The 7,950-nt window shown below is 27.0% G+C and overlaps 1 long non-coding RNA gene across 1 annotated transcript; it reads right to left on the bottom strand.

The window, feature by feature from the left end:
* Window positions 1-441: 441 nt before the first annotated feature.
* Window positions 442-5,037, bottom strand: LOC145840984 (uncharacterized). The gene is made up of 3 exons (XR_014370131.1): window positions 4,523-5,037; window positions 2,072-2,182; window positions 442-557 (listed from the first exon to the last, which is right to left on the bottom strand). It is a non-coding gene; the product is annotated as an uncharacterized LOC145840984 (long non-coding RNA).
* Window positions 5,038-7,950: the final 2,913 nt, after the last annotated feature.

The raw sequence follows: 7,950 nt of genomic DNA, 5'->3' as shown, positions 1-7,950 counted from the left end.
TCGCCCTAGCAGCATTGACGAGTTCAACGTCATCGTCCGGACACTCGTGCTGACTATAAATTGCATATTCAGCGCAAATTATCTTTACGTCATCACACGCGCTGCCCCTGTCCTGTTCTTAGTAATTTTGATTCTTAGTAAGTTTGACTCCCCAGAACGGGAGTTCAACCTGAACTTTCATTTCTTTTTGACTCACGATACATCGAGTCGAACGTTTTGTGCATGACTGTTTTTGAACTTCCCAGAAGAAGGATAAGTGAGCTACTCAAAACAATTATAAAAACTTGTTCTACTGTTGTCTTACTCACTTACCCTCTTATTTTAAACAATCTTCTTATATTAAACGCACAAAACTACAGTGAAAATGACGTTTTTTATCTTAATAACTACGCAAAAGGGATTTTCATGCTGGCCGTTTTTCTTTTTATTGAGCTTGTAAAGTACCTCTGGAAACCGAAATACGAGACTCCGCTTTGCCTCGCAAGCGTCTGGAACTTTCTTATCATCCTGCAGTATGTAGATACCAACCTAGTGGCGATCAAACCAGCCGAATCGACCTGAAAAACATTTTGTAATGAACAGTATTAGGGTTTTTTTCAATATTGAATTTTGTTTTGTAATGTGTGTATTGTATATAGAAGTTTATATTTTTTTAAATTTGCTAAACAATTAATGTAACAAATGATGTCTTTTAAATAATCTAAAACTTTTTTTTGTTTTTTGATGTATATTATTCAATTTTAACAACTTTAATTTAATCAAAATTTTTAACAAATAGTTATTTTGAACAGGTGTAAGCTTTATTCTTATCAGGTCAAAGGCTACTTTTTTAATCTTTAAATTAAATGTCTCGACATTCAGATTAGAGAAAGAAAAAGTAAGCCTATTTTTTCAAGGTCCTTTTAAGGGCCACCCAAAAATCGACAAAACATTAAAAAAAAAACCGTGGCTTATTTTTTAACAAATTATTTTGTTTTTATAGAGCCACACCCGGGAAAAGCTTTTAGTGGTCGAATAACAGTTATGTGACTAACTTTTTTTTTTTTTTTATCATTCAAAAAATCAAGTTAATGTTTCTCTTAATAAACTTAATTTTTTTTTTTTCTGACAAGTAATATACGATAATGTAACTGTAAATATTCAAAAGTTATTTTTATAACTTTTAGGCTTTCCCTTTTCAGCTTAGACCTTCGATATTACTTGTCAATATTTAAAAATTAAAAAAACTTTTTTAATAAAAAAAGCTAAGCCACATTACTAAACTAACCACTAGTTTTTCTATACGATTAAAAGTTTTATTATACTTAACATATTGTTAAAACTATTCTTATTAAACAGGTTAGTGTTTGTTAAAATCAAAGTTTTAAAAATATATATACTAAAAATGTAGCTTGATAATAGTTAAGTTATTGCAAAAAATTAATTAGTTTAATAAGTCTGCGTTGTTTTTTCAACACAAAACAGAAAATATTCAGTGAGCTGCTGTATGACGTAACAATAAAGATTTCAGTTGTGACGTAACACTATTTCAGTTGTGACGTAACAATACAGGTGAGGTTTGTCTACTAAATCGTTCTTTTTACCAATTATAGGTTTTTAGATTGTTTTTAGGTCCTGAAGCATCAAGTTCAGTGAAGCGCTACAAACGTTTGTGACGTACAAACTGTGATGTGACGTAATAATTCAAAGTCGTGGACCACACTTTTTATAAAAAATTGTTGTGCGGGGGAATTGGAAACTATTTTATTAAATAATATAAAAAATAACTGTTTTAAACTAAAAACGTAATAAAATAGCACTAGTAAACAGTCATCATTAAATTAAAAGTCTTATTGTAAATGTTCACCAGATACACTTTTGTTTTTATCATTTTGAAAAGTATATTTCTAGCTGGAAAGTGCTTTTTGGGCTGCATGTTTTTACTTTAACGACCGCAATTTTCCGACTTAACTAACATTAATATTTTGAAACTTATTTGTATTAAAAGCTATAAAACTCTAAAACTAAAACTAAATTTCAAATACGCATTAATATATTATTTCCTAATTTTTTTTATATAGTATATATTTACTTCATTTTCATTTCACTGGTGTTTTGAGAAACCACTACGAACGAGGCAAACTTCAACAAAAGAATGCGGTTTTCATTGAGTCGAGCAAAATTTCATTGTGGAGTTTGACATCTGAAATGTAAGTTTACATTAATACACTTAAAATAATAACCTTAAGTAGGTCAAAAAAATATTTTAGATAACAATTCATTTTTTGGGTTCTAAAAAGTAAGGATGTTTGATAAATTTTGTTTTAATTAACTTGAATTATAATATAAGTTTATAATCGATATAAATTTAGAAAAAAAGTTCTTATTTATATTGTATAATCCGATTAAAGTAAAACAAAGGCTTTTAGTTATCATTTTCTTTCTACAAATAACAATAATGTATAAAAATTTTTAATAATTTATGTAAAAAGGTTTTCTAAACAACAAAGTTTAAGCCAAGTTAGCAATATGTTAAATAAACCAAATAAAGCATAACATTTTTTTAAGTAGCTGTCACAAAAAAATGTGATTTTATGTTTTGAGTTAAAACCGCAAAACACTTTCATTAAAAAAAAATCGCATCAAGATTTTACATGTGTTCGTTAATAAAACTTTTTAAGTATGATTAATGAAAAAGCTTTTGTTTTGGTTATTTTTGTTCGAAGTTTTTCGTGAAATTTTTCACATGAAATTCTAAAAACGTATACTGCACGGGAGAAATAAAGAAAAAAAAAAGAAAACTTTACAACTTTTGAAGTTGAAGGTTTAATTTAGATTTTAGTTAGTGTTAGCACAAAATAGTGTTAAATGTTTTTACAATAAGTTTTAACTACATTAAAGTTTAAACTATGTATTTTAATATAAACAAAAGTAGTATCATACTAAACAGTAAGGATAAGACTTAAGTCTAATATTTAAACTTATAACATATTAAATAGAGTTGTATTCACAAATTTAGTCTCACCTAAAACTTGAACATTAACACATTTAATTATCTAAATTACAGAAGTTACTGCTTATTTATTACTGAATCCAACTGAAGTTTATTTCAGGTTTAAATATTCAATCTGATTAATGATCAAAATTGTGGAAGTACATTTTTGTAGGAAACAAGTATAATATAAACAGTTACATTGTTTTAATTTAAAGTTCTGATCTAGTATAAAACCCAAATTCAATATCACTATAAAATAAATTGTTAAACTTTTATGATGATAACATTAAAAATTATTTTTTACATAAGTATCATAAGTTTTAACTTCATTTAGTTCTAGAATGGAATATAATTAAGTTCTTAAATCTTAAACTGACTTTAACTAATAGTATTTTGTTAAGTTAATGTTGTTATTAGTAATATTATTAGAAATAATTTAAACTGTCATAACAAAAGTTTTTAATTAGAACTAGCACAATAAAGCTTAGAAGAAACCAAGTAAAAATAAGTAAATTAAACGTTTTGTTAAATACATAGCTTAGTTACATATATTGTTTATTTTGGTAAAAATTTATGCACAGTTTTAAGTTTAGACCTTAAATACAATATTAAAGAACTTTCGTTTAAAACAAAACCAAATAGATAGCAAGTGTATTTTCTGGATTGAATTTGTATGCTTTTATTTTTACACAAGTCTTTAATCTACATAGCTAATTTGTGCAAGTTTTATAACAATGTATACGCTCGGATTATAAATTTGCATTGTAAATGTTAAAAACAATTATTTTTTTTAGTATTAAAAAGTTTCCTTAAACTTGAAACAAAAATGTTATTTTAAAAAAACATAAATTTGAAAGGATGTTTGTAAAAATGATATAGTTTGAGTTATTTATAGTTGATAAGATCTTTCATTGAACTAACTACACCACTAAAAAATTAGTGTTATTTCAGTGGAAAAGTTACTTTATAATTTTGTTAGGTATACGTTGTTTTAAGAATTTTGTTAAATACTACCAATTCTAAAAACTTTGTACATAAATCAAAAAAAAAATTGACTCAAAAAAACTATTGTGTACGAAAGAATTAAAAAATAAAAGCCAGTAATTACTTGGAAGGAAGCTTTACCTATAAATTAAAGAAATTAAAACATGAAATATACACATTTACAAATCTAAATTATAAATTACTTTGTAATAGCAAAATAATATCCATATGGCTGTTTGCCAAAACAGTATGCACATTTTAATAATGTTGATGAGTAAATAAAAGTTTTTTTTTTTCAAATCAGTCAGCTTTAATTTGTGTAGTTTGTGTAAAACGTAATAGGCTTACTGAATTTTTTTTTGTAACTGCATATTTGCAAATCTTTTATTTGTTTGTAAATATCTCAACTTTTTTTGTTTCAATGTATTTAACTCTTTTCTATTCTTAACAAACGTTACAAAAGCGTTTTTTAGATTGAGCTTATAAATAAAAACCAAAAACATTAAACTAAAAACGACTTTTATTTCTAACAGTTTTGTTTAAAAAGTAAAAACAAATTCTCACCATGGTGGCAACAGTCGCTTCGCTTGTGTCTTTCGTCTGGGGTTTGGCGCAGATCCAGTGTTTCGTATTGTTCCCTGTAGACCAGCCCGAGGTTGTAGGTAACTTGAACGTGGTACCCAGGACACTTGTCTTGACTCTTCACTCAATGTCCCACAAGTACGGACTCTGTATTCTGTTATATTATACAATTTTTCTAAACCTTCTTGTTACCATTCTGCCCGAAGAAAACTCCATCCGCTTCGTGCGCGAATTTTTGCTGAAACTTTTAACTTTCGCCACCTGCATGGCCTACCCGTTGATCCTGAACAACACGCTCATGGGTAACGCGACCAAAATCACCCCTGATGAAGTGTTCTACCTTCAATTGTTCGGCAAGCATGTGTTTTTTTGCTTCATCCATCTATATATTGGAATTCTCACCGCATGCTGGCAGCCAAGAGAGAAATTATTCTCATATTTTCTTCATTTCGCTCGCACCTGGAATCTCCTTGCCATCGCTTTTGTGGTCAACATAGAAGGTGGAGTCATACAATTGAACACTATTGGAATGTGAAGCGCCTACCATTTACAAACTTTTGTACATAAACTTTATTTGTAACTTGTTAAACATGTTTAACTTTGATGAAAAGTACCAAAATAAATATTGTATTAGTATTTGATAGATTGTAAATACTTTGGACTTTAGTGTTTTTTTAATGTATATAAATTGTTTTTTATGATTTTTTTGAAGAAAAACCCTAACAAATACTTATTTTAATCAATATTTCTAAGAAGTAATTAATTTTAAGCAGGTTTATTAAGCTTTACTTCACAGATTCACAGACTTTCCTGAACTTTAAAGTTCGACATTCAGAATAGAGAGAAGGGAAAAGATTTTTTCACGGTCCTTTTAAGGGCCACCCAAAAAAACAAAAAAAATGTAAATATTAAAAAGGACGAAACCGGTCGTAGGTTGTCTCGGATGCTGTTGTTGTTGGTCTTGCGGTAAAGTTCATTATTTATTGTTGATGGCGCGAACATCTCAACTTTGTTGATGATGGCCGAAACAAATATTGGTTAAAAATGATCAAACGAGCGTAGACTATAATCTCACAATAAGCTGACCATGTCTGAGACGTTGGGCTGTGAATGATTTAGCTATGTCAGTTTTTTCAACTTTACTCACAAGCGGTCGATTCAGTACTTTGTACTTAAGCCCGTTTGGTAAGATCACAACAGCGGTTTCTATCAACAATGCCTGCCTGATGAGTCCTAATAAGGACGAAACCGGTCGTAGTACGTGTAAAATTTATTAATTATTAAATATTTAATAGACATTTTCATAACTTTTAGGTTTTCTCTTTTAAGCATAGACCTTCTAGTTTGTTTTTTTTTATTAAAAAATAATAAGTAAAAATGTTAAGTCACATTGTTAAAACTTTACCACAAGTTTTTCTGTATGATTAAAAGCTTTAATATACTTATTGCGAAAATTATTGAAATTAAACAGCTAAAGCTTAATTAAAATTATAAAGTTTATAATTTTCAAAATAACTAGTTTTGATTATTTTCAAGTAACTGTAATATTGTTAGTTTGTTTTAGAAATATTCGTTAATTTTCAGGAGAGAGAAATTTGTAACAATATAACATGTGACGTAACAATGTAAGTGTCGTTTGTCAACTTAAGATTTCGTTTTTGATACTTATAAAAAAAATTGAAATGTTCTTACAGGTCCTTAAGCATGAAATTCAATGAGGTGCGCAAATACTTCTGTGACGTATCAACGACAGAGTGACGTATTAAAATGATCAATATGACGTAATAAAGCGATCGGTGTGACGTAATAATGATGTGCTTTCTTAGAGTTAGCGAAGTAAACTTAAGTTGTAATGTACAACAAAAGGCTTAAATGCATTAACCATTGTGTCTACTTTTCAAGGTGTAGGTTTTATTAGTCCGTAATCTTATTTAGTTGATAAGTTATTTCTGTGCGGCATAAAAGTAAACCATATATTATAAAACATTATCGTTTAAATAGCAATATAAACCCTTGACAAAAGTGATTTTTACGCAATTATATAAAACTTTTTAAAACCTTTTAAAATTTTAAACTGTAAATTTATAGAAAAGTATAAACAAAAATTTAGTTAGACTTTAATATATTTAAATATACCTTTTATTTAAATACTGATGTTTTGAGAAACCATTAGAGGCAAACTTCAACAAAAGAATGCGGTTTTCATTGAGTTGAGTGAAATTTCGCTGTGATGATCATCTGAAATGTAAGTTTACATTAATAAACTTATATTAATGACCTTAACTAGCCTTTAATTTATTTTATGTATCCTTTGTAAAACAAAGTTAGACTTATGTATATAATGTCATAGCAAATATTTAAGTTTTTTAAAAGCAATAAAATATAAACACATAATATATAATATATATTTTTATATAAGTAAGGCTGATTACATCTGATAAATTTGGTTTTAATTAACTAGGGTTTAATATATTTTAAATTTTTAATAAATTTTAATAAAATAGTTTTTTTTTTTTATTGTATAATCAGATTAAGCTACTTATCAAGAATAAGACTATTGTTTTTGTTTAGAATAAACTTTGTAGAAATAACAATGTACAGAAAATAAGTTTTGATATTAATTTTAACCTTAATACTTGCATTAAAAAAGGGAATAAAAATTTAATAAACATGTTACTTTAAGTCAAGTTGTTATATATTAAATTAATCCATAAATCTTACTATTTAACATAATTAAACAGTTAATCTGTTGCTTTACAAAATAAGAACTAGTTTTGAAAGCAAAATTAAGTTTGTGTAGCTTAATTAGAACGTTGAAATTAGAAGGAAACTTTCTTATTACATGCAGTTTATATTCATAGAAGGCTTTAGTAGTGTTGTGTTTGCAAGGAAATACTATATAAACAGATAAATTAACAGAATGGAAATCCAATGAAGCAAACTGTAGCTTATTTAAAGGTAGATTTAAAAGTAAGAAACACAGTAATATGAGAAAAGAAAGGTTTACAGACTGAAAATTTCTAGTTACAATCTAACAAAGCAGAGACAATTCAATAAAAATGAAATTTTTAATTCAGCAAATAAATTTGTAATAAATAAACTTATCTTTATATGGTTTAATACAATAAATGTTATAAGAATAAAAGTTTTAAGTTTGTATTACAAAAGTGAAAAAAAAGGATGCTTAATTTAGTTTTATTTTCAAGTTAGTGAAAAAGGTGTTAGAAGTTCATTTGATTTTACCTAAATGGGTTTGAGTATGTCAAAATAAAACTATTGTGTGCATTGTGCATAAGTTCAAACTTTATACTTACAAAAAACATGAGTAAACTAAATAGGATTCAACAACAATGGTAAAGTTAAAGTAAAGTGTTTAAATTTAGAACAAACCACAGTAAACTTTTAATGAC

This window comes from Thalia democratica, chromosome 7, assembly GCF_965202585.1.
Source record: "Thalia democratica chromosome 7, ktThaDemo2.hap1.1, whole genome shotgun sequence".
Taxonomy (NCBI): Eukaryota; Metazoa; Chordata; class Thaliacea; order Salpida; family Salpidae; genus Thalia; species Thalia democratica.
The sequence above is the reverse complement of the archived record's forward strand: the minus strand, read 5'-3'. Positions and strand labels throughout refer to the sequence as shown.